The sequence below is a fragment of the Equus asinus genome, chromosome 1 (genome assembly GCF_041296235.1).
Source record: "Equus asinus isolate D_3611 breed Donkey chromosome 1, EquAss-T2T_v2, whole genome shotgun sequence".
Lineage (NCBI taxonomy): Eukaryota > Metazoa > Chordata > Mammalia > Perissodactyla > Equidae > Equus > Equus asinus.
In genome coordinates, this window is record NC_091790.1 from 197,288,854 (window position 1) to 197,315,977 (window position 27,124).

The 27,124-nt window shown below is 40.7% G+C and overlaps 1 long non-coding RNA gene and 1 pseudogene across 1 annotated transcript; one reads left to right on the forward strand and one right to left on the reverse strand.

Annotated features, from left to right (window-relative positions):
- The first annotated feature begins 7,136 nt into the window (after positions 1-7,136).
- LOC106842070 (olfactory receptor 2A1/2A42-like) lies at positions 7,137-17,304 on the forward strand (annotated as a pseudogene).
- Positions 14,335-27,111, reverse strand: LOC106842077 (uncharacterized). Its single transcript, XR_001400818.3, has 2 exons — positions 26,899-27,111; positions 14,335-14,908 (listed from the first exon to the last, which is right to left on the reverse strand). It is a non-coding gene; the product is annotated as an uncharacterized lncRNA (long non-coding RNA).
- Positions 27,112-27,124: the final 13 nt, after the last annotated feature.

The following is a 27,124-nucleotide window of genomic DNA, read 5'->3' on the forward strand; positions in this document are numbered from 1 at the left end:
GAGAGCTCATTAATATTTTTTTCTCATATGTAATCACACTGATATCCAATCAGTCAATAAATATTTATTGAACACCAACCATGTTCTAGGCACAGTTCATGGTCCAATATATGATATTTTTATCACTGACTAGATCAAAAAGATTTATTTGATTAAAAGGGTTTGCTTAAACACAAGTTCTTATCAAATTAATTCTCACATACAAGTAAATAGCACTTATTGGCCATTATGGTATCAAGAGAGAATATTTCAATATCCCAGATATGTGCATTGGCAGATATTACTGCTATTATGAATTGTAAGGTAATATTTTCCAAGGTTGCTTATAAGACAGTTAACCTGAATGTAGACTTCTTATGTAATCAAAATCCTCTAAGAAACCACTTAAATACTGGGATTATTGACAAATCTCTAGAACTGTGGAGATACATAATGGGGAAGTAGGAAAGAGAGATTTTGAGGATGGGGAATTGTTGAAGAGAGATAAGGAAAATAGGAAATGGAGAGAGAATATCATAAAGTGGACCAGAGAAGGAAAGAGGATAGACACAGTGATATAGTTAGACAGAGGAACAGGGACGGGGGAGACACAGCCATCAAGAGAGGCAAAAACTTCAGAACAAAGAAAGTTACCAGGGATAAAGAGGCACATTACATATGATAAGGGTCAATTCTCCAACAAGACTTAACAATCCTTAATGTATATGTGCCTAACAAGAGAGCATCAAAATACCTGAGGCAAAAACTGACAGAACTGAAAGAAGAAATAGATGAATCCACTATTATAGTTGAAGTCTTCAACATCCCTCTATCAGAAATAGACTCAGCAGGCAGGAAATCAGTAAAGATATAGCTGAACTCAACACCACCATCAATCAACTGGATATAATGGACATCTCCAGACTAATTCATCCAACAACAGCAAAATGCACATTCTTTTCAAGCTCACATGGAACATTCACTAAGTTAGACCACATTCTGGGCTATAAAAACCACCTTAAGTTTAAATGAGTAGAAGCCATATAATGTCAGCTCTCAGACCACAGTGGAATTAAAGCAGAAATCAATAACAGAAAGATAGGTGCGAAATCCCAAAATATTTGGAGATTAAATAACACCCTTCTAAATAACACATGGATAAAAGAAGAAATCTCAAAAGAAATTTAAAAATCCAAGCATACTTCAGAGATACTGTGGGTTCAGTTCCAGACCACCACAATAAAGCCAATACTGAATTTTTCAGTTTCCCACTGCATAGAAAAGTTATGTTTACACTATACTGTAGTCTGTTAAGTGTCCAATAGCATTACATCTTTTAAAAAAATATGAATACCTTGATTAAGAAATACTTTATTGTTAAAAATTGCTAACCATCATTTGAGCCTTCAGTGAGTCATAATCTTTTTGCTCATGGAGAGTCTCGCCTCAGTGTCAGTGGCTGCTGACTGATCAGGATGGTGGTTGCTGAAAGTGGTTGCTGGAGTGCCAGTGGCAATCTCTTAAAATAAGAAAACAATAAGTTGGCAACATTGATTGACTCTTCCATTCATGGACAATTTCTCTGTAGCATTCTGTGCTGTTTGATAGCATTTTAACCACAATGGAACTTATTTCAAAATTGAAGTCTACCTTCTCAAACCTTGCTGCTGTTTTATCAACTAAATTTATGTAATATTCTAAACTCTTTGTTGTCATTTTTACAGTCTTCACAGCATCTTCACCAGTAGATCCATGTCAAGAAACCATTTTCTTTGCTCATCTATTAAAAGCAACTTCTCCTCTGTTAAAGTTTTACCATGAAGTTACAGCAATTCAGTCACATCTTCAGGCTCCACTTGTAATTCTAGTTCTCTTGCTATTTCCATCACATCTGCAGTTACTTCCTCCACTGAAGTCTTGAACCCCTCAAAGTCATCCCTAATGGTTAGAATCAACTTCTTCCAAACTCTGTTTAATGTTACTTTATCTGGTTAATTGATATTTTGACTTCTTCACATGAATCATGAATGTTCCTAGTGGCATCTAGAATGGTGAATCCTTTCCAGAAGGTTTTCCATTTACTTTACCCACATCTATCAGAGGAATCACTATGTATGGCAGCCATAGCCTTACAAAATGTCTTTCCTAAATAATAAGACTTGAAAATCAAAATTACTCCTTGATCCATGGGCTGCAGAATGGATGTTGTGTGGCAAACATGAAAACAACATTAATCCTGTTGCACATCTCCATCAGAGCTCTTGGGTAACCAGGTGCATTGTCAGTGAGCAGTCATACTTTGAAAGGAATCTTGTTTTCTGAGCAGTAGTTCTCAACAGTGGGTTAAAATACTCAGTAAACCATACTGTAAACAGATGTGCTGTCGTCCAGGTTTTGTTGTTCCATTTATGGAGCTCAGGCAGAGTAGATTTAGCACAATTCTTAAAGGCTCTAGGATTTTTGGAATGATAAATGAGCATTGGCTTCAACTTAAAGTCAACAGCTTCATTAGCCCCTAACTACAGAGTCAGCCTGTCCTTTGAAGCTTTGAAGCCAGGCACTGACTTCTCCTCTCTAGCTATGAAAGTCCTAGATGGCATCTACTTCCAATAGAAGCCTGTTTCATCTACATTGAAAATCTGTTGTTTAGCCTATCCACCTTCATTAATTATTTTAGCTGGATCTTCTGGATAACTTGCTGCAGCTTCTATATCAGCACTTGTTGCTTCACCTTGCACTTTTATGTTATGGAGACGGCTTCTTTCCTCAAACCTCATGAATCAACCTCTGCCAGCTTTAAGCTTTTCTTCTGCAGCTTCCTCACCTCTCTGAGTCTTCATAGAACTGAAGAGAGTTAGGGTCTTGCTATGGATTAGGCTTTGGCTTAAGGGAATGTTGTGGCTGGTTAGATCTTCTATCCAGACCACTACAACTTTCTCCATATCAGCAACAAGGCTGTTTTGCTTTCTTATCATTCATGTGTTATTGGAGCAATTTCCTTCAGGAACTTTTCCTTTGCAGTCATAATTTGGCTAACTGGTACAAGAGGCCTAGGTGTCAGCCTGTCTTGTATCTCATCACTAACCTTAATCATTTCTAGCTTTTGATTTAAAGTGAGAGACGAGTGACACTTCCTTTTACTTGAAAACTTAGAGGCCATTGTAGGGTTTGCCTTCTTAAGTGGGCACAGTTCATGGCACCCAAAACAATAACAATAGTAACATCAAAGATCACCAATCACAGATCATCATAAAAAATATAATAATAAAGAAAAAGTTTGAAATATTGTAAGAATTTCCAAAATGTGACTCAGAGACATGAAGTGAGCAAATGCTACTGGAAAAATGGTGCCAATAGACTTGCTTGAGGCGGGGTTGCCACAAACCTTCAGTTTGGAAAAAATGCAATATCTGTGAAGCACAATAAAGCAAAGCACAGTAAAACGAGTATGCCTGTAGTTTGAACTGAAAGAGAAATGGAGGAGGGTTCTATTGAATTCATTAGCTGTAACACGTATTTCTCATTATTTGGAAGTAAACTATCCAATACTTCGGTGGAACTGAGGATTTAAAAATAGCTTTCATTTTAGGAATGCTGCATGACTCATGCTCACAACATTGTCAGCTCATCAGATCTTAAATTTTACTTCTTGAAACATCGGCTCCATCCAGTACTGACAGGTTTGTGCATGTGTAAAGAAATTATTTCAATCTTAGATATTTACTTCGAAACCATGGAGAAACCGGATAATCTATTAGTCATCAAACAATTTGCCAATTTTTAAATTGCTAAATTGTACATACATATAAGATAATTTAAAGCATAAATCAAGGCCTGGATGTTACATTTGGAAGTGGGATTGTTTAATTTCCTTTTTAGTCTCTCCTATCACTTCTGCCAATCCTTTGGAAAATTTAATCCATTTGAGTCCAGGTGAGAAGCTTTGAATATCATTTAGAATAAAATAAAATATGGGGAAAAAAGAAAGAATATAGAAGTCTCTTTCAAGTGTTCAATGCTCAAACTTTGGAGATCCTACAGTTATGCTTATCAAACTTCAGACAGTCAGTTCTTTTTTGGCTTGGGAAGAATGTGCTTAATTGGGTATGCTTATGGTAGGAGAGATTTAAGCAAGCCAGAAATTCCAGATTTAGTCCAAGGATGGTCCAAAAATTTAATATTAGGCATTCATTCATTCATGTGTATTCATTCATTCATTTGTTCACTCCATAAACGTTTGCTAAGTGCTAGAATTACAAAAATGTTCTGTGTTCACAAGGAGTGTGTTACAATCCAGTCCTGTAAAAGAAATCAGACTCTCAGCCCATATGGCAACTGTTCTTATAGTATCTTAATGTACTCATTAGGCCCTCCTTTCTCTCATCTCTCCCTTTAGATTTCAGAGATCATTCTTTGTAAGCAACGTTTCTTTTTCCTTTGTGTAATCAATTTGGAAGTTACAAAGGGAAACAAAGGAGGATTGAATAAAGAGATTATAAGATGTAGATCAATTGCATTTTCACACCTGAATATTTTCATATGCTTTGTGTGGGTTACAAATCAATTTAGAAGGCTGTCCTAGCACAATAATTTTTTACAGAATCTTGAAAAAAAACAAGCCGTGATCATATGTTAGGTATTCATAGTATAGTAGTTAGATTCTTTTGTGTCTTGGCGATATAATAATTGATTGAGAATGGTTATTTTAAAAAACGATCATTTGTTGCTTCTAGAGAGGGATCTAGATATCTAGAAGGGCATGTCCTTCAGGATCCCAATTAGCTGCTCAGAAAAGCTTTCCTTGGGTTGTATTTCAATGAGGTTATCTCTGCCCGGGGACTAGCCCTCACTCTGTAGATCCAGCTTTGGAAATTTTGTTCAGTGTACACATTTCCGAGCTGTATCATACTATCCAAACTCAAAAAAGAACCATGAATAAACCTGAATGGAATTATTGTTATAAAAAACGGGGAAGAAACTGGCTTATCAGCACATGTCCTCTTTGTTAAAATATCTACATAAGAAGGCAAATTAGTATCTCGTGGTTGATTGGTGAGCATGGGATCGGAGCAGAGGGGGTTAAGTGGAGATCCTTCCGGCCAAGGTTCTTGATCAGAGATCACTCTGAACTGTAGACACAGACCTGCCTGCAGGACAGCACTTTCATGCTGTTGGGCCAGACTCCCTGGGACGGTGCTGATGTGCTGGCAAACACTGGCCCTCATGGACCACCCCCTTCTTTCTTCCTCACATTCCTCTAGACAGGTACCCCACACAACTGTTTCGTTTGGGTTCCCTAAATCACAGATCCTCCTCCGCTGCTCTTGTGAGATTGCATCAAAGACCTTGAGTGGAGCTTTGGATGCCCTCAGAGCTCCCCAATGACATGTTCATTCAGCTTCTCTTGTTTTCTTGCTCCAGTTCTTCTCATCCATTATGAGTGGGTTTTACAAGTTTTACTTCTCAAAAAGCAGTGTTACTTCTCTTATTTCCAAGTTCCTCAGGGAGCATCTTATTGATGTCTCCATTGGTATTAATGGCAGCTGGACCAGGGTCTTATCAACAGCAAGGCCTTCCCTAACATTAATCCTGGAGAAACTTATTCTTCAGAGGCAAGCAGACACAAGTTCAATAGCTCAGCCTCAGGTTATTTTTGCTTAGCAAAAGCACTAACAAAATATTTCTGCCAGCCAAGATGCTGGATTTATGCATGGTGTGTTGAGGAAACTATTATCTAGGACTTAAGGACAAACCAAGTATTATTTGCCACCTCACCAATTCACAGAAGTATCAAATACCTGACTGCCAATTTATTAGTACAGCAACCTGTAAAATGACAAATTTGTTCAATTATCTCTTTTCCAAAATTTTTTCAATTAGCTATCTGTAAAGAATTTAGCAATTCTTGTGTTGCTAAAGTAAGGTGGAGTTAATTTTTTTATGAACGTCATTTCCTATGTTTTTGAATTTCACACATGGTACATAGTACAAATGCTAAGCCATCACACCATTAGTGGGTCTTCCAACACGCTACCATTCAGGGATGGCCTTTCCTACTTTATTAGTACCTAGATTTGCTCCTTTTTTTGCTGAGGAAGATTAGTCCTGAGCTAACATCTGTGCCAATCTTCCTCCACTTTTATATGTGGCTTACTGCCACAGCATGGCTGACAAGTGGAGTAGGTCTGCGTCTGGGACCCAAACCGGCAAACCCAGGCTGCCAAAGTGGAATGCACCAAACTTAACCTCTACACCCTGGGGCCAGTCCTGGATTTGCTCTTTTAATATGAGTAGATATGGGATGAATTACAAACAGTGAGTGGGGAACTACATCTTGAAATGTTGTCACAAATTCACACACACCAAGGCTTCAAGTCAACTTGTGAATGCCTGGCCTCGTACTCATTTACAATCCTGCTCACAAATTCTACACTCACAATACATTAAACTGGGCAGCCCCAAAAAATCCAATTTCTACAAATTGTTTGGGTTGTTATTCAAACGAATTTTTTTGTGAATCAGTAACCGTGAATGAATCGATAGATTAATTGCAAAATGGCTAATTGTCGGTTTGTATTCAGCATCCACTGTAAAATGAAGATAGTCATTAGAGCCCATGAGCAGCCCATCCATTGATTCTTTCTCATCATTCTAAACAACTGAGTTGTTATAAAATTGCTTTTTATCTTTTTGCTCCTCCTGTTGTCACAGACGCTGCTCTAGAGAGCAAAGGTTGATTTCAGTTGCTGAAAGCAGCACAGTTGATATTTTTATTGAGAAACTGGAATTACATCACTTTTCTAGGACTTCTCTGATTCTCGTATTTGGAGGTCTCCCTTACTGCTTGCTTCCACACTCCAGAAATTCTTTCAGTAATTTTGACACGTACAGTTCCAGGATGATCTCTATTTCATGATTATTTCCTCTTTTGGTTTCACATTCTTTCTTCCCATCACAAGTGTCAATGGCTCTAGGTAATCTACTGTTGGTGACACAATTCCCTTCTGTAAAATTGGGTGTCAGATTAGGTGATTGATACGTAACTAGATCATTAATTTTAAAAGTTTATCTTTTAAAAATGACTAAATTTAAAATAATATCTGGATGTTTTCAACAATTTTGTCCTAAAATATCCCTTTTATCTTTTTCATAGTGAAATGGGGGAAAATCAGACAATGGTCGCAGAGTTCATCCTACTGGGATTTCGCCTTGGTCCAAGGATTCAGATGCTTCTCTTCGGGCTCTTCTCCCTGTTCTACACCTTAACCCTGCTGGGTAACGGGATCATCCTGGGGCTCATCTCACTGGACTCCAGACTGCACACCCCCATGTACTTTTTCCTCTCACACCTGGCCATCGTCGACATAGCCTATGCCTGCAACACGGTGCCCCAGATGCTGGTGAACCTCCTGAATCCAGCCAAGCCCATCTCTTTTGCTGGCTGCATAACACAGACCTTTCTCTTTGATATTTACTGTCACTGAATGTCTTCTCCTGGTGGTGATGGCTATGATCGGTATGTGGCCATCTGCCACCCCCTCCAATATTCCATCATCGTGAGCTGGAAAGTCTGTATTACCCTCGTGGTGACTTCCTGGGCATATAGCTCCCTCCTGGCCCTGGTCCATGTGAGCCTCATCCTGAGGCTGCCCTTCTGTGGGCCTCATGAAATCAACCACTTCTGTGAAATCCTGTCTGTCGTCAAGCTGGCCTGTGCTGACACTAGGCTCAACAAAGTTGTCATCTTTGTTGCTTCTGTGTTAGTTTTGGTGAAGCCCGTCTGCTTGGTGCTGGTGTCCTAATGCGCATCCTGTTTGCCATCCTCAGGATCCAGTCAGGGGAGGGCCGCAGAAAGGGCTTCTCCACCTGCTCCTCCCACCTCTGTGTGGTTGGACTCTTCTTCGGCAGTGCCATCATCATGTACATGGCCCCCAAATCCCGCCATCCTGAGGAGCAGCAGAAGATCCTTTTTCTGTTTTACAGTCTTTTCAACCCTATGCTGAACCTGCTGATCTACAGCCTGAGGAACTCAGAGGTCAAGGGTGCCCTGAGGAGAGCAGTGTGCAAGGAAAGTCATTTCCAATTGGAGTGACATTTGAATCACCAGCCTCGGTAGCCCACTAGAGCGTTGGGTACTGAATACACCTAAGCTCGTTACTTTCTTTATATCTGAGACTGAATGATCCAAGAGACTGTAAAGCACTCCCTTTTCCTTCCCAGAAAGTATTTAGGTTTTGCTGTATTCATTATATTTAATTCTATCAAATATTTATTCTTTTCATTTAACTGCTTCGTGAGCTGAGAATATCTAGGAAAAAAGTCATTTCATCCACTGCCATGGGTCCCAGAAGGTTAAAAGAGCCACTGAATCTCTGACTTCATCAGGGCTGCTCAGTAACAGCAGAACAGCAGGTGTTACCAGATGTAGCCACATTGCTGACAATTTTTTTAAGTAGTGCAGCCACAAGCAGAGACCCAGAACCCATCGATACCTTTGTCCGTTTTCACCCCACATTTGGATGTTTCCCCTCAATTGTACTTACTCTTACAAACAGTAAATTTACCTAAATGCCCCCTTAAGCTTTGGGTAAAATTGATATTACCGATTAAATCCTGTCATCTGTCTTACAATTTCTGTGGGAAGAAAGTGAGTCCACACATGTTCAACTGGCCTCCCGGGGAATTATCCAACAAAATCCACTTTCCAATCTGCTCTGGGCTTTTGATGGCCACTTGTTTCTAAAGTCTTCTCCCCTTCTCAAGAAGAGTATCTGTGATTCTCTCTGAATAAACACTCCTCACTTAGCGGGAGTTAGCAAGTGCTACAACCCAACTCTCAACTGCAGGGTACGGATGGGGAAACCCAAGCAGAGTCAACAGAATGGAATAAAAAAGGAGTTTTAATAACAATACTAGGTAACATTACTGTTAAGTACTTATTCTGTGTCATCCACTACACATTGATACTTTACAGAAACCACCTCATTTTTTCATCATAACAAATCCATTTCCCATTATCATCCTATTTTATAGATGCAAACACTAACAAATGAAAAACACTAGATTCATACCCCAACCATCTGACTCCCAAGGCTTCTCTACTTAACACAACAATGCAGTGTATCATTATCAATGTTATCCAGTTAGGAATAAGACTAACCTGTCCCGACACAGGTATGTTAGGTGAACGTGGGTTTCTTCTTAGTCTAATATGTGCCATGACGAGGCAGGAGAGACAGAGATTACTTACAGAAGGTTTCTTGTCCTGGTCAGTGAATCCTATGGGCACGGTCACAAGGGAGGTTTAGAGCTTTAGAGGAGCACTGAGCACAGAGAGGGTGAGAATGGAGGCTGTTTTTATTGAGATCAGAGGTTTAGTTTGGAATTGAGCATGGTGGGAAGATTCAGAACTAAGCATCGCTGGTTTCACACACACCATGTTCGTGTGCACACATGTACATGTGCCCACACATATTTATCGAGTGCTTACTATGGTGAGACACTGTTCTAAGCACCTTACAAGAGTTACCTTTTCCAATCCCTATAATAACCCCATGAGATAGAGACTGTTATTAACTACTTTTTAGGTGAGAAAACAGAGGCACAAAGAGATAAAGTAACCTAACCAAAGCCTCATAGCTAATAGTTGCCTAGTCTAGGATCAAATATAAGCAATCTGATTGCCAAACCCAGGATCATAACCACTATAGAAAAATCAAAGAGATTATGATGTTCCAGAAGAAGATGGAGAAGAAAGAGGAGGAGGAGAGAGTAAGAGACTTTCACCTCTAGCCAAAGATAGGCATTGGGCTCCAGATAGAAAAAGTACTCACATTTGCTAAGAATGCAGCTTGGCTTTATACTGGTATGGAAAGGAGGCTGAGGGGGCAAGAAAGGTCTGCGACATCAAGGCTCAGGGATGGAGGAGGAGCCTCTCCACTGGCAGGACAGTGGAACAGAAACCAATGGAAGAAAGAAGTTGGCAATTGATGGTTCATCAATTGAAGAGCATTAGAAAGGTTCTTGTAGTTTATCCAAACTGGATATAATCTGTAATTACAATATTTCCTAACACAGTCTTTAAACGATGTTTAGTTTTATGACAGATGTTGTATGCTGCATGGCAACATTTGGTGGCATGCAGAAAAAAAGGGTGAAGAGCTGTAATTCTGGGGGTTGGTCTCAAGGGAGAAAAGCTCCGTGGTACAGGGCAGAGCAGCAGGAGAGCATGAGGTACAGAAATCATGTCCAGGGAGCCGCCTGTGTGGACCCCTGACTCTGTGTGCAGTGCTCTGCTAGGGATGACCTAGGCATCTAGGAAGCCCAAGATGCTGCCCAGGACTTAACCGCATGCGATTTGTAGCTAGTGACATGGGTTCTCATTCCAGGGTGACCATTTGCTAGCTGTCCTCTTTCCAGGGAAGTCCCTTACCCTGCCTGAGCCTCAGTCCCTCATCCATACATTTTGCATAATGAGAGGGGCTTAGGCTGCCCACAGGATGGCTAAAACAAGGGAGATACAAATGGACACATTTTGAAGACTTCAAGTGCCGAGCAAACTAAGATATTACTATTACTGTTAAAATTAGGTCAGAAATTATGTTAACACTGTCAGAGTTCCTAAACTTTGAGTCTCGTACCAAGGCCATCTATTAGTCAGGAAGATCATTGGGGCTGACAGGTCACCAAACCTTTACCCTCATGGCTTCTGCGTGCTCCCTCTAGCAGCTCAGGAGGCCACTCAGACTTGGAGGGAACAGGCTTACCAGGAGTCCGAGCTGCAGCCCAGACTCAGTGACCCCTTTGTGAGGCAGCTGGCAAAGGCCCCAAGGGGAACCTCTCTCCCTTTGGACCTGTTCCTAGCCCATCCACTAAGAAAACATGGGGGGACTTTCCCTAGGGCAAAGGAATTCACATCTTGTTTTGATCTCCAACATTTTATAATCTGACACTTGGGATCTAAGCTACATTTCTCAAATATGTTTCATCTCTCCATAAGTGGAAGCACAAGAATGGGTTCATCTCTTCATTCCCAACACCTTAAATTCCTAACAAGTAGTGAGCACTCACAAAACACTTGGTAAATAAATAAAGGGCACTTTAATTATCTGTTTGCCTCATTTCCAAATTTTCAGTTTTGAGCTATCTTCTGATTTCTAACCTTCTTTAAATCCCCCTAATTGTGGATTATAGTATAGCAGAAATTTAATTGTAGTTGATAATTATTGAGCACTTACTATGTGGTAGACACTATATAAAATATTTTAATATAATCTTCATTTTGAATCTATAGAGTGGGTATTATTACTATCCTTACATAATGATGAGGAAAATGAAATTTAGAGAAGTTAATCAATTTACCCAAGGCCACAAAATTATTCACTGGTAGAAACATAATTTAGGACCAGGTAGCCTGGCTTTAAATTAACTATGAACCACTCTTCAGAGAGGATCTACTGATACTCACAACCTGAACGGCTGGCATCAGGACTCTTCACAGTGTTCACTCAATAAACTTTAATTGAATGAACAAATGAATAGTCATTGTGTCCAAATTTCTACCCAAAATTCATGAGCCTGGTGATGTGTTACCCTTCATCCCTTTAAGTGAGATATCTTATTGCCCATAAGATTTATCCAATTCTTGCTTTCAGTATATTCTTATGTGATGGATATTAACAGGCAAGAATATGCTATCGCTCTATGATCACAGAAAGAAAGGAAACAAATTAGGGTAGAAATATAGCACTTAATATAAAAAATGCTGGGAATGTTTATTCATTACCATAGGGAGCAGTGGTCATTGGCTTCTCAAAGGAGGGTGCCAAATTGCTGAGCCTGTGATTCTGGAAAGCCAGGATGGTGCTGATGACAAATGAGATGGAATGTCAGGGTGTTGCCCTTGAAAACTCTGGCAAGAGGGTGGAGACAATTATGGGCAGTAACTACTGGAAATGATAAGGATGGGGATAAGGATCTCTGCATGGCAGCTGGTCCACTTGCCTCCTGAAATTGGCACCTGCAGCACCTTTGGCATGTGGACCATGGATTGCCAACCACCGACCTGTAGCATTGTCGTTCACTGTTTGCTGTGAGTATAGAGTATCAGTGTTAAATATGGATTGTTGAGAGGAGACAAAAATGAAAGAAGAGTTGGAATGCCCTCCCACTGGGCAAAAACACAACTATGCTTTCCTAACCTGCAGGGAAGGGAAGTGTCTTAGACTCCTTGCTTTCTCGACAAACTTTAAATAGCATTGGCTCGTTTTGATATGGTTTTTAACCTATGTTTCTCTATTTTTAATTTTTGAAGTCATGTCAGGCCAAAAGAAGATGTAGATCCTTGAGCATAGTATGATTTAGTCAACAGAGTGCTGGCTCAGAGTTGGGATGTCTGGGTTCTTATCTTGATCGCCCCACTAACTCACTGTGTAACCTTGGAAAAGTTGCTTACCTCCTCTGGCCTTCAGTTTCCTCATTTATAAAATGAAAAGTTGAACTAGACAATCTTTAAAGTTCTTTCTTTCTTTCTTTTTAAAGATTGGCACCTGAGCTGACAACTGTTGCCAATCTTTTTTTTTTTCCTTTTCTGCTTTTTCTCCCCAAATCCCCCCAGCACATAGTTGGGTATGTTAGCTGTGGGTCCTTCTAGTTGTGGCATGTGGGACGCAGCCTCAACGTGGCCTGACGAGCGGTGCCATGCCCGGGCCTAGGATCTGAACTAGCAAACCCTGGGCCACTGAAGTGGAGCCCGCGAACTTAACCACTCGGCCACGGGGCCGGCCCCTCTTTCTTATTTTCTAATTTTCTGTCTCTCTGTTGATTTCCTGATATTTCATTGGAATTTGGATTATCACTTTTTCAAAGGAATAAAGAAAAATTTCCATGCAGGAAAAATGAAATGGACTCAAAGATAATTGAATATCTTTGGCTTCAAACATAGTAGGAACTCAAGAGTAAGTGCTGGATTAGTAACTGAGTTGAATATTTCAGTGCTCCAGGAAATAAGAATTGCACAAGGCTAGCTGAAACATAAGGTGAAATGCCCACTCTAAGAAAAAGGAGTTTTGCTAGCCTTCTTTGATCTTATTACCAGTAACTCTCATTGGGAAAGGTTCTAGAATCTGGAATAAAACTTAAATGTCTAATTCTGTATCTCTATTGCCCACGATATAAGTAATAATTTTAATATCTAGTATTTATTGAATGCTTATTGTCAGGCATTGTGCTAAGATACATGCATTATTATCTTGTCTAAACCTCCTAACAATTTTATGAGTTTAGTATTTTTATTACCTCATTTTTTTTAGAAAAGGAAACAGAGGCACAGAGATGGTAAGCACTTTCCTGTAGTTATAAGTAAGTGTGTGACACCACCTGGGCTCTCATCCAGGTGGGCCTGACCCTGAGGATCACACCCATGACCACTTAGCATATTGAGTCCCTGTAGCCTGGACTTAGGGAATCTTTTCTGTTTATAGTTAAGTGAGGCTCAAGAAAATCAACCCAAATATTCTGAAAATCCATTTTAAGAAAAAGATAAAAATATAGCCAACAGAGTTTTCAATATATATGTGCAACAAACAAAATAGTAATATACGTCAGTTCTTTAATTGGGCAAAAATTATCTAAATATAAGAGAGATAAATGAACCACACACAGTAGAACAGGTGAAAACCACTAACAAATATGATGAGAGACATACAGCCTCTCTAGCAATTAGAGAAATCAACTTTAAAGCATGAGACACCACTTTTTGCCCACTAGATGGACAACATACTTTCTAGTATTGCTGAGCATGTGGGCAAATGGATATTTCCCCATAGTCTTGGTGGAAATATAAGTTGATTGGGTGATTATTTGGTAATATATCTTTAAAAATAAAAATCTGCACACCTTTGATGCAGCAATTCCAATTCTAGGAGCATAGCCTGCAGAAATATTCACATATATACATGCAAAATATATACATATAAACATATTTTAAATTTGAGCAATATTTGTAATAGCAAAATGTTACAAATAAGCTAATATTTTCAATAGTGAGACTGTTAAATAAAACAATATAAATCTACAATATGGAATATTATGCAACTATTAAAATAAACAAGTTTTCTCTCTATAATGCGCAAGGAAGATTCTCCTAAGAGAAGATCCTCCTAAGGGAGGGCGGTGTGTATGTGTGTATAATGACATATATTAAGGTACAGGAACATATTCAAAATGATAAACATTAAAGGGTTAAAGAAGATGACTCTCAAAATGGAAAGTGTACTATGGAAAATACTGCATTATTAGAAAATTTTAAAGTAAACAAGGGTTAGGATTGTAACTTAAAAAAAGGAGAAGAAACAGTTCATTCAGGTTACTTTATTCTGATCTCTTCTTGATCCTCTGGTTCTCAAATACATGTCAGCACACATATGCTCACACACTACAGTTAAAACCAGGACGAAATAAACAATGATTGATATTTCGGATTTTCTTAGACTGTTTTAAATTGTACTAAGGTATTTTCTTTTTTTTTTTAAAGATTGGCACCTGGGCTAACAACTGTTGCCAATCTTCCTTTTTTTTTTTTTTCTGCTTTATCACCCCAAATCTCCCCTGTACACAGTTGTATATCTTAGTTGCAGGTCCTTCTAGTTGTGGGATGTGGGACACCGCCTCCATGTGGCCTCACGAGCGGTGCCATGTCCGTGCCCAGGATCCAAACCCTGGGCCGCTGCAGCGGAGCATGCGAACTTAACCACTCAGCCATGGAACCGGCCCCGGTATTTTCTTTAACATAATAAAAATTTCTCTTCTTGTTCAGAGCAGGCGTTCCTGACTAGCAAGCAGCTGGCCGTCAATTGGTGAGTCGGAAAGGATCCTTATACCTTGTGGATCTGTCATCTTCTCCACGTGGTCCCCAAGGTTGTCATGTGTACTAGAAGGAGAAAAAGAATGGAGGCTTAGTGGACCTGGCCTAAAAGTGGACTTGCCACTTCTGCTCACATCCCACTGGCTAAAACTTGGTCACGTGGTCATACAAAAATGCAAGGAAGTCTGGGAAATGTGGTCTCTATATGTACCCAGGAATAAGAGGAAACAGTGTGGGTAAACATCCAGCAGTCTCTGCCACAAGTAATCAAAGGCTCTGAGTTTCTAGTTCTTTGGCTTTTCAGGACAACAGTAAAACTCCAGAGAAGCGGTAGTACTAAGAGGTGAAGAGACTTGAGCCTCCTCCCCAGATCTCCATCAGCAGCACCCTCATTGATACACATAATAGATCTTTTCCAATTTTATGTGAAATACAATCCAAATAAAGCTTCAAGACAAATCCCCTAGGCCACGCTGTAGTAGAGATATTCTGAACTGCTGCTGCTTACCAGATCACTTCCTGAGGGACCCAGTTGATGTCAGCCCTGAACCATCAAATATCTAGATAGTGGGGAATCCTGTAGATCTGAGTTCAGATATCCATGATTAGTTGTATCCTTGCTTTGCTTCCCCACCTATAAAATGGTGAGAAGACACCACTCACCCTAGCTGTTCCAAGGGGATATTGTGAGCTTCAAAAAAGGTAATATACATGTCAACTCTTTTTAAGGTGAAAAGAAGTACCAAACATTACTCTTAGTTCTGCAGCATAGAGATTCATTAATTCTCTGCTCTCACCTTCTTTCTTTTCTCCTCTCCTACTTTCTCTGTGCATTAGTTACCTGACCCCTCGTAAAAGAGACAGAGGACTTGAAATGTGCTGTCTCTAACTAAAGCCCACTACAGTTCAGTTCTAGGAAGGATATGAGGGAAGAGCCAAAGGAGAGCATCTGAACAAAAGTATAACTGGGCAAACCTTTAGAGCTGGGGGAACCAAATTAGACAGGTATGTGGTCCTTTCCTCCCAGAAAGTAGGTTGTCATAGGAGTTTGGACAGCTGATACTTCAGGAGGGTGAGGAGAATGGAAAGGCTGATTTCCAGCTGCTATCCAAAATGATATTCCTATGGTGTTTGCACTGAACTGGAAAAGCAGAAAGGAAGTGATGCCTGAAGTTGTTAAAGAGTCAAAATACTAAATGATTGAATCTTGAATCCTCTGGCATGCAGAAGACATCCCACACTCCATGCCTGGGCTGTTGGATCCTTCTCCATCAGACAATGAAGAACAAATTGCTAGTATGTGTGCAGTGGGCATCCTTGTGTGGGCTGTAGCAATGCTACTGATAGAGTTACATGACCTCATGGGTTATTGGCCCTTTTGTGAAGCCAACACCCATGCAGTATGATTTTAGAGGCACCCTAGGCTTACAATGATCTCTCCCTCCTGCCTTCAGATACTCAGAATTTCTTCAGCATGACAATCTTTTGTTTCACAATCATAGACAAACTTACCACACAGATGTGTACATCCGTGCTAGGTTGCAAGCAGCAGGTAGTAGGGGACCTGTTTTGTTTCGATAAGAGTTAGAGTCCTAGATACCTAAAGAGGGAGGGGAGAAAGGGAGGCTGGGACTTCCCCTGCCAAGTTCACCTACCTTAATTCTTACCTCTTCTAAAACCTGTGGCCACACTAGATTTTTAGCCACCATTTAAGTCTCTGAAACCTGGAGACTTAAGAAAATGGCAAAAGTGAAACAAAACAAATACACACTAAGTTCTGCCAATAGGGAGCTGATTAAGTAAAGAGCAGTACCTCCAAGCAACGGAATGCCATGCAACTATCAACAAAAAACAATATGGACGTTCTCCATATCTTATACAGAAAAGTCTCCAAGATACAATGAGAAAAGCAAGAGTGATAGGAAGACCAGTGGATAATCTATATCTGTATGTGCTCACATGTGCATAAATAATTCTGGAGGGATACATAAGAAACTAAAGAGAGAGACTGGAAACTGGCATGATGGTGACAAGCAAGAGCATAACCAGGCCTGAAGCTTATAAAATTTGGGGCAGTTTCTTTAAGAAAAAGAATGTGAATTTATGACTACAAATTTAGTTCAGAGCTCTGGAAGGGGTGCTTGGTAGGGGCTCCGAAGCTTTGCTAGCATCACAGGAAATCCACCACTGTGGACAAGCAGGGAAGGGGGAATGTCAACAAATACCTTTGAAAGCTGCTAGAAATTCGAGCTGGTTTTACCTATTCAAAAAACTAGATTTTAAAAAAATCAATAAATTTGCCAATGTAGCTTTGGAGAAAGAGAACTCTCTAGGTGACCCAGCCTCCTGAAAAATTTCAGTTCAGAAGATCAAATTCATACAAGAAAACTGTGAAAACTGCAACGGTACTACACTGAAATATCATATTTTACCTATCAGATTGGCAAAGATTAAAAATTTCTAAAAACACACAGTTAATGAGAGCGGGGGGCGGGGGGGGGGTGTCACACATTGCTGTTACTTGGTATAGAGGACCTCCGTGGAGAATGATTTGCCAGTGTCTTCCACAATTATGAACACACATACCACTCGACCCAGCAATTCCACTTCCAGGAACATGTCCTACAGGGAGACTGGCAGGTGTGCAAAGCAACAGCTGTAAAGGTTATTCGTTGTAGCGTTATTTGTACTGCCAAACTATTGGAAACTACCTCAGTAGGAGACTGGTTAAATAAGTTATGCTATATCATTCAATAGAATATTGTGCAGTTGAAAAATAAACGAGGAAGTTCTTTACGTACTGATAATATAAAACAGCTTTCAATTTATATTTTTAAGGGAGAAAATGCAAGTTTCAAAATATATTGTGGGCTATCACTGATGTAATATATTTCCTATAAGCTCAGAATATTTTTGGAAGCATTTTACAAATCACTTGTGATCCTGGAGTGTCCAGGAAAGCAAAGTGGATAGCTGAGGCATGAACTTGTGTGAAAGGAAAAATTTACACTTTTGTACTTTCAAATTCTGAACCACGTTAAAGTGTCACTTTTTCAAAACATGATTTTTGAAAAAGTTAAAACAGATTTTTTGACTATTGCAAAATTTATACTAACCTGGAACTCTAATGAAGCCCGGGACTGTTCAGAGGGCAGCTTATTCAAGTCCCAAACCTTCCCAGGGAAATGGGTTCCACACGTGATGCAAACCAAACCAGGGGCAAGAAAGATTGAGAAGACTGGGCCTTTCTTCCCCTCCACTGGAGGGCAGAGCATTTACAAGTCTCATTAGTTGTTCAATGATTCAATGAATCTATGATTCTAAATGAAGCATTTTCCCACAGAGTGTTTTTTAGTGGACCCAATAAAATTTGTAGGAAATGATTCTATAAGTTCCTGGCAGTGACGAATTCTTCTCTGAGCTCCCCAGTACGGTGCCTTAGCTCCCTAAAGATTAAGGGACCTCCTTTTCCCAACTCCTCTGCAGGAGATAGAAAAGAGCCATGGCAGCCAGTGTTTCTTCCTTTATTTTCCTTTATTTTCATTGGGGACTTAGAGTTACTCTGCTAAATTGAAAGACTACAAGATCCCTTCAGACGTGGTTAAAACCCAAATGTGAGGACACACCACCTAAAAGAAACAAGTCTGAGACAGGAGAATATTGGATCCTGTATGTGTGTGGGATTATTCTAAAAATTAAAAAAACAAGCCGCTAACTCAGCCATCAAAGATTTAGACGATACGAGAGACCATTTGTTACTCACAAATTGTGTATTCCAAGAATGATTTAGAGGCAAGAATGCATACGACTGATTTTCTTGAAGACGACTGATGTTTTCAGAACAAAAAGGCTGTGATCGAAAGCATTCATTTCCACAAGATGGTGCTATTGCTTCTGCCAAGCAGAAAACTCACATTTCCTTCGGGAACTAGAAATCCAAGATATACGTCTGACTGGGGACCAAATCTGTGAGAGCTCTGGTGAATCTGTCAAAGCAGCATACTGTGCAAAAACATTCTGGTGGAGGTTGATTTGGGCCCAAAAGATGAAGGTTGTTTCAGGTAATCATGCCTTTCACCACCTCCACACACACCCGAGCTGATGTCTCAAGACTTCATGCTCATTTCTCAGCCCACTCCTTTTCCAAAATGCCGCTCTTACCACTGTCAGGCCTATGTGTGTCAGGAATGGAACCTGGGTATTACGGGGTGGCACAGAGCATCAACAATCATGGAAACGTATCTCCCGCATCCACCTACACTTTCTGCCCAAGAGAGGTTCAAGACTCACCTCTTCAGCAGAGCCTTTCCTTACCTCCCCGGCCCACATTAGTCACACTTTTCTTTGAATTTCCCTGGCATTATTATTTTTACCTCTCTTTGGGCTTACCAGAGGTTGCTTTAGAATATTATTTTATTATTTCCATCTAAATTTTCCAAGTTCTTTTGGAACAGAGTCCATGTCATAATGCCTCTGTATATCCCACAATAATGAGCATCCTACTTTGAATTTATGCATAGTAATGATATCAGGAATGCAGACAATCTAAAGCAAGTGCTCAATAACCCTGGCTGGTAGCCTGAGTGAATGGGAGGATGCTAACCCCAGCTGGCCACTACCTAGGAGGTAGGAGTATGACATTTTAAGTCACAACCTCTCTGGTGCTGTTTGATCATCTCTAAAAGGAGAGGACTGAACTGTCCTCCTAATTTTGTTTTCCTTTTAATGTTTTGCTTTATGACTTTAACGTCCTCAATAACCCTGTCTTGAGGGAACCATTGAGGCAGGAATATTTGTATCATAAGGGAAATAGAAGGATATTTCTGATGAAGTGAATAGCATCTCCCTGTCTATTCATCTTCATTCTGCCTCTATTTTTCTGTCTTCTTCTGTGCCTCTCTGTGCCTTGGCAATCAAAACTGTGACAAGGGATGCATGGCTGGTCACTCCCTCTCTCGTTACCACAACCTCTACTCCCACAGGGAGGTAAGGGCAGGTAAGTGGAAACCTAAGGGAGCAGTGACACAAGAGCAGGATACTCTGGGCCCACTATTAGGAGTAGGACAGGAAGCCTGCTGTGCAGCTAAAGGAGGCCTGGCTGCAATCGGAAGAATGGGATAAATAATATGGATTAGGATGGAAGCGAGACACTTGTACCCAAAGACAGTCACTGGGGACTTTGACAGCTGGAACATGACACTTACAGAAATAGACAATAAGGATTTGAGATTAGGGATAAGGCCAATGACTTTCTATTGGGAAAAGAGAAAGACAGTGTTTGACCAAGAAGGGAAGAACTAAGATCATTTCTGTGTTCAAAATAACCAGCATGTTGTTATCAGTTTTTGCTTCTATTATGTCCAATAGAAGGACAGGTATTACAAAAGGACTTGACTCATTCTTTCAATAATATGATGAGATTTTAGTCTTAAAAAGATAAAACACACACACACACACAAAGACATAATGCATGTTTTCCAGCTTCTAAATAGGAGAAAAAATAAAATATGTTTGTATAAAAGTGATAAAAGAAATATTTGGCTTTAAGCCCCATCAAAGGAATTCTTGGGATCCTAATGCCTTCTTCCTACCAGTGTAAGATCCGATATAAACATTTATGTACGTATCAGTATGTATTTGTGTGTGTATTTCTCATCTTATACCAAAAAGAATATGGCTCATAAACATACATACACACATACATATTCACACATAAGACAAAGTAAAGGTGGATGAAAGAAGAAAACAGGAGAAAAGGAAAATAAAAATAGAAAGGATAAGAGTTCACAGGGAAAAATGACCAGACTTTAAAATTCATTCTGATTGGAAAAAGTGAAAAACATAAGATTGAGGCACAACGGCATTTGTGTAAATTACAAATACATGCACACAAACAATACAGAGTTTTTTAATAATAAAAAAGTAGTAAATAAACAAAACAAAGGAGGAACCCTGAACAAACCGAAGGAACCAAAGACGACAGTGTGCCATGAAGTGAAGACTGTAACTAAGTCACCTCTCTGCACCTGCCCTCCCCAAATAAAAACTGAGCGGGTGATTTATAACAAAACCTAGGAAGTGCCATTATGGAGATTAGCTCTAAATGTCATGTAAGTTTGAAATACAGAACAAGGGAAGGCTTCACCAAGGAGTGACCTCAATACTGGATCTTGAAAAACACGTAAGAGTTCGGAGAAAGTAGGGAAAGAGAAAGTGCAAATTGAGGGTAACGTAAAAGCTGAGGTTTCTAAGTCCAATCAAAAGATAAGAAGGGAAAGACTAGAGATAATTTGCTTCAGTCTGAAGTGATCTTTTTGAGACGCAAATCTGGCCTTGTCACCTCCTTGCTTTAAATCCTTCAATGGCTTCCTTTGCCCTCAAGATAAAGACCAAAATGCTTCATGTGGTCACCTAGGCCTGCAAGATCTCTGGTCTCTACTCACATCATCAGCTTCACTCTGCGCCAGGGTCCCTCCACCCTCCTCCTGATCTGAAACACTCTAGCTTTCATTCAGTTCCTGGAATGAGGCAGTGACCTTGCTGCCTCAGGGTTTTCAAATACTTTACCTCCTCCTGGAACCCTCTTCCCCGTCCTCTTTGCCAGCTCATTTCTATTCATCCTTCAGAGTTAAGCTGAAATATTACTGCCAAACTATTGATTTCTCTAACTCTCTGGATGAGGTCATTGTCTTAGGTCATACATATATACTTTTCAGCATCCATTAAAATTATAATAACATAATTATTAAGTAATCATTTGTTTAACGACTATGTGCTGGTATAACATAAGTTCCTTGAAATCAAGGACCATGTGTACCACTATATCCCCAACCCCTTATTCAATGCCTTGCACATAATGGGAACACAATAAATATATGTTGAATGACTGAGTGAATTAAATAATTAAGAGTGCCTTGGTTGGGTTAGGGGGAGGTGATTCTGCTTTTAGACAGCCACCTGGGATTGTAAAATCTAAATAAGAGTTGAGGTCCAGTTAAGGACCACTAACCCCATTCTTTCTTTCAGAGGTTCGCAAAGTGGAAAGGTCAGTGGATCCATTGGGGGAATGGGATGAAAAAGAACTTTTCATTATATTTATTTTTATCTCATTATTTTAAAATGTCTGCTTTTGCATATTATAAGGAAGTAAAGGTATATAGTTTATAAATAGATAAAACACTCGTATACTGAGAATGTTTGATGAAATTTTTTTTATTGACGGAAGGTAGAATAAAAGATGTTTTAAAATCACTGTAGATCAGAGTGTCTCCATTATCATTAAGCATCCAAATCAGCAAGGAGCTATTTTACATGAGTTCTGCTTGACCCCACACCTCCAGAATTGAAACTCCATAGGTTTTGGGCAAGGGCAAATTCATAAAACTTATCAGGTGATTATAACAGAAACCTCTGGTAAAGAACCACTTTTATATCAGGGTTCCCAAATCTAGCTTCTCATCATAATCACCTGGGATGGTTAAAAACAAACAAACAGACAATAGGAAACAGACAAAAAAAATCTTTCCAGGAGATTTTGCTAATTTGCCAGGTTTGAGAGAGACTGCAATAGAGCCAGAATGCCACTAAACGGACGTCATCGGTTTTAGTCTCTTGACGAACAGGGATCACCCGCATCCCAGAACTTTAGAAACATCCCAAAACCAAGCACTCAAGACAATCCAGACAATCTGAATAATGGCCCTTCCAGGGATTGCTGCTGCGATACAGGATAGGATCCTGCTGTCTCTCTACCACTGCTGGCACTCTACCATAGCTGTGACCTTTCTGTGGAAAGACATGGTCATCCTCAGACATTATTTACCAGACACTTCGGAGATGCTCAATTCGGTAAGATGCAGAGGCATATATATTTTCCTATGATAAATGCATCCAAGTTAAAAATATGCCCATAGGAGAAATTTCAAGAACTATGAGCCTCCAGAGACCTGGGGAGAGCGTGGAGTCAGGCAACCAGATCATGAGAGGCCTTGTAGGCCACGCATGCTACTGAGTTTAGACTTTATTCTTCCAGAGATGGGGCTCCTCTAAAAGATTCAGCTTTACTGAGGTATAATTGACAAATAAGAATTGTACATGCATATATATATATATATGTAGTGGTTTTTTGGTGAGGAATACTGGCCCTGAGCTAACATCTGTTACCAATCCTCGTTTTTTGCTTGAGGAAGATTGTCCCCGAGCTAACATCTGTGCCAATCTTCCTCTATTTTATATGTGGGATGCTGCCACAGCATGGCTTGATGAGTGGTGTATTGGTCTGCACATAGGATCCGAACCCATGAGCCCTGGGCCACTGAAGCGGAGTGCACAAACTTAACCACTATACCACCAGGCCAGCCCCCAAGAATTGTATATATTTAAAGTGGACAACTTGATGTTTCAACATATGCATACATTGTAAAATGATCACCACAATCAAGCTAATTAACATACCCATCAGGTTACATAGTTACCATTTTTTTTCTTTTCCTTCTCTGCCATTTCTTCACCACATCTCATGTTAAGCCCACACTACGTGCCTTTCCCTGAACCGAATATGCTCAGGCTTCTGTTTTTCCATATCCCGTCTCTGTTGTCGGTAGGCCTTTCCTCCATCCTCCTCTCCACCAGGTGACAGAGAACTTTTACAAGTCAACTCAAGCAGTGCCTTATCCATTCAGGCTTCTCTTCTTCCCAGAGCAGTGTTCTCTCCTTTAGGCTTTCAGTACACTTTGTGTAGACCTCAACACTTATCAGGCTCTGCTATCATGATTTACTATCTGTTTCTCTCCTCAATTAGATTGAACACTCCTTGGGGGCAGAGACTTGGTTTTTGTATATCTGGTTTCTAAAACTGCATATTGAATAAAAGAATTTTAAAAAATGAATGAGGCAATTAGTATTTACACCTTGAAGAGCACTAAATTTAGACTCGTGCCAATGTGCAAAGGTTGAGAAAAGAAATAAAGGGAAACCAAGGATGAGAAAACAAAAATACCTTCATCAGAATGGAAGAGGACAGCTAAGAACCACAGTGGCAAGGCATGGCGGACTGAAAGAAGAAAGATGGAGAAACCACAGTCAGCCAAGTTAAGAAAAGAACTGAGTTCAAAACCAGTTCAAAAAGGTTCAAAGAGCGGTCATGGGATCAGGCAAAAAAGCACAGTCAGGCCAGAGGAATATTCCAAGAACTAGCACTGGGTCCAGTGAGAGTCAGTTAACCAAGTGGGACACCACACAGCCAGTAACCTGGGATGGTGGCACCAGGAGGACATCTGATCAGAGCAGTGACAGCCTAAGGATAACTGATGAGTTCCTGACCCAAAAAGGGTCACTGTGATTCCTTTAGCCTCAATACTTAGAACTACACAGGACAGTTCTCTGTCCTTCCCCTGCCATGCCTGCATGTCAAGGGCACTGTCTCCAATTAAAATGTCCCCAAGTTCCAGAACCTATTCTTTTCCTCCCCCATCTAATATAGCTCTTATTTTAAAATGACTTTATTTTGAATCCGTTTACCTTTCCCAGCCCTTATCACCTTGTTATTGTAAACTTATTTATTCAACATACACAACTATTAGGCACTGTTAGGAAAGGAAACCAACCCGTATCAATGACCTTCTGCACTGGGACTAAGGTGATGTCTATACACTACCTTATTGAATCACCACAACAACCCAGTGAGGCAGGTGTTGTTAAATATTATTATCCTCACTTAAGACATTAAAAAACGAAGCATAGGAATATTCAAATGAAGCAAAGGAAGGTTAATATGCCAAATTTTTGCATTAAGTAAGTGGTGAAGGTGGGATTCAAATCCACCCATGTCTGAATTTAAATCTCATCCTCTTTCCGCTGTATCACTCTCTCCTCTCTAGGAGTTTATAGAGGAAATATAAGCCCAGATAAAATTTCAAAATCTCAGGATAGGATGACAGGCCTGGTTAAGAGGCCCACACACTAAGAGTAGGCACCGAGAAATGGAAAAAAAGAAAACAATGAACACCGCAGTTTGCAAAGCGAAGGGAAGAGGAGCCTGGAGTGCTAGATTGGTCCCCATATGCAAACACCCTGCAGACAGGGACACTCCACGGGAAGAGCCAACTCCCTAAGTGGTAAGTTTAACTTTCCTACATCTCACTACTAGTTGAAAAGTCAGGTCAAGTCTTGTATGCTTAACACGCTGGACAAGAGCCCAGGGGTCACTGAATCAAGCATGGTGACTTAAAAAAAAACAAAAATGCTGATAGGCCAGAGTTGGCAGAACAAGAGGTCAAGTCTATGAGACCTGACATTCAGAGAAAACAAAGGGATAGAGAGCTGCAATCAAGGAGAAACAAGTGAAGCCAGAGCAGAGCAGAAAGAATAGGCAGGCTGGTTCAGGAGGCAGTTGCAGCACCTCTGACCACATTGCCCATTCCCAGGAGGCACTATGGAACATAGCAGAGGTCAGCAAGTTCTGCCCAAGGATCAGAAGTTTACTAACCTTGCTCACCCACTAGAAACTGTGGACAGCGATCACAAAATGGAGTAACATATGTCAAGGCTTCTAAAATGGAGCTGGGAGGCCATTAAGGAAGTGGGGCTTATGTATGCACTCCACATCTCAACCCAGAAGGAATGTAACTTCGGAACTGTGCTTCACTGTTGTCATCCTGACCTTCTTTCAAGAAATATGCTTGCTCCCATAGATAAGAACTTTCTGTTGCTGCCTTAGAGATGGCCTTAGCAACCAATCGCATATAGCCAAGACGGAACAGTTGTTGCCAGCACCAATCATAAATTTTGCAAAACAACCCATGTGATTTCTCTCTTTTTGCCTTTATAAACCATTGCCTCTTTTGTCCTCCTTGGAGCACATTTTGGGTTTCTGCCTGAATCTGAATCTCCAGAATTGCAATTCTAATTTCCCAGATAAATATCTGCTATTTGAACTGTAGTGAATTTTTCCCCAGTCAACAAAATCAAGGGCTTTCATACCCTGGACTGAGTTCTCTCTCCCAGCTTAGAAATAGACAGCTCTAGCTTAAACTTTTTGACTTACTGCTTTTCCCATTCTTAGCCCCTTGCTGAGCTTATGACACATGCTAGTCCTGCCCTTACATACCTGAACCTCTAGTCCTGGTTTTGTCCATTGCTTCCCACACCTTCCATGGCAGCTTAGAGAATCCTGAAGGCTGCTGAACTGTTTAGGGCTTAACCCCTCTGGCCAAAGTAATATGGCCAAAGTAGCAGATTCTTTGAACATAGAGAGGCTTCAGGACTCTACTGGAGAAGAAACCACTCTATCTTAATGACATTCTATCCTAAAGTCCCTTTCGAAAACCTGGTAGGTGTGATCAGCCAGGACCAATGCAGTAGCCAAAGGGCATAGTAATCTGGAAACGGTCTAAGTGACCAGCTGTTGGGGCTTCTAGATCATGGTATCCCCAAGAACAAAACAGCGAGAAAGCCCACTAAGATTCTACCTGACTTACATCATCATGGAAACCTCTGGAGTCATGACTGGCGTTGGGGGCTGAGCTGACTAAAATGAACATATCAAGGATCTTTGTCCCCTAGGTGAGGGATTCTTACGGTGTGTGTGTGTGTGTGTGTGTGTGCCTGCACCATAGAATATTTTGGTATTCTTTGAAGTCTATGGAGAGGCACAAAGATAGACCCCCTCAGCCTTGACTTCAGAAACCAACAGAACACAGGGTTTTCCTGAAGGAATCAGAAAAAAATACAGGCAGGAGAAAACATACAGGCCTGACACAGAGGCTTAGATACTTAAATACAAACACACACAGGTCCTGGGAAGACCCCAGAAGGAACACATACCCTGAGATATATACTCATCCTCAAATGAACTCCGATAACATAGAGACGCACATTCCTAGGCCCTAAGAGATGGCCTCCTAGGGAGACAGAAAAAGGGAGCAGGATACACCCTTCCTCATATAGGGAGAGACAGGGAGACATCAGGGAAGAGAAATGAACAGCGAGGCCCCAAGGTGAAGACGCACGTACAGACAAACAGAATCTCAGAAACTCAGACACTGAGAGCCACAGACCAGCCAGTGGATCAGATCAGCATGGGCCCGGGTCAGGCGCAGGTGGAGACGTGAGTCCAGGGGCGAAGAAACACCCAGGCGGCCTGCAGAGACGTCCGAAGCCACGAGGAGCCCCGCTGTCCTCTCTCCCGCCCGGCCGCTGGCCCGCCGGCCGGCACTGCCCAGCCCAGACGCGGGAGCCGCCTTCGCCCCGGCGCGGCGCGGCCCGGCGCTGCCGCCCCTCCCC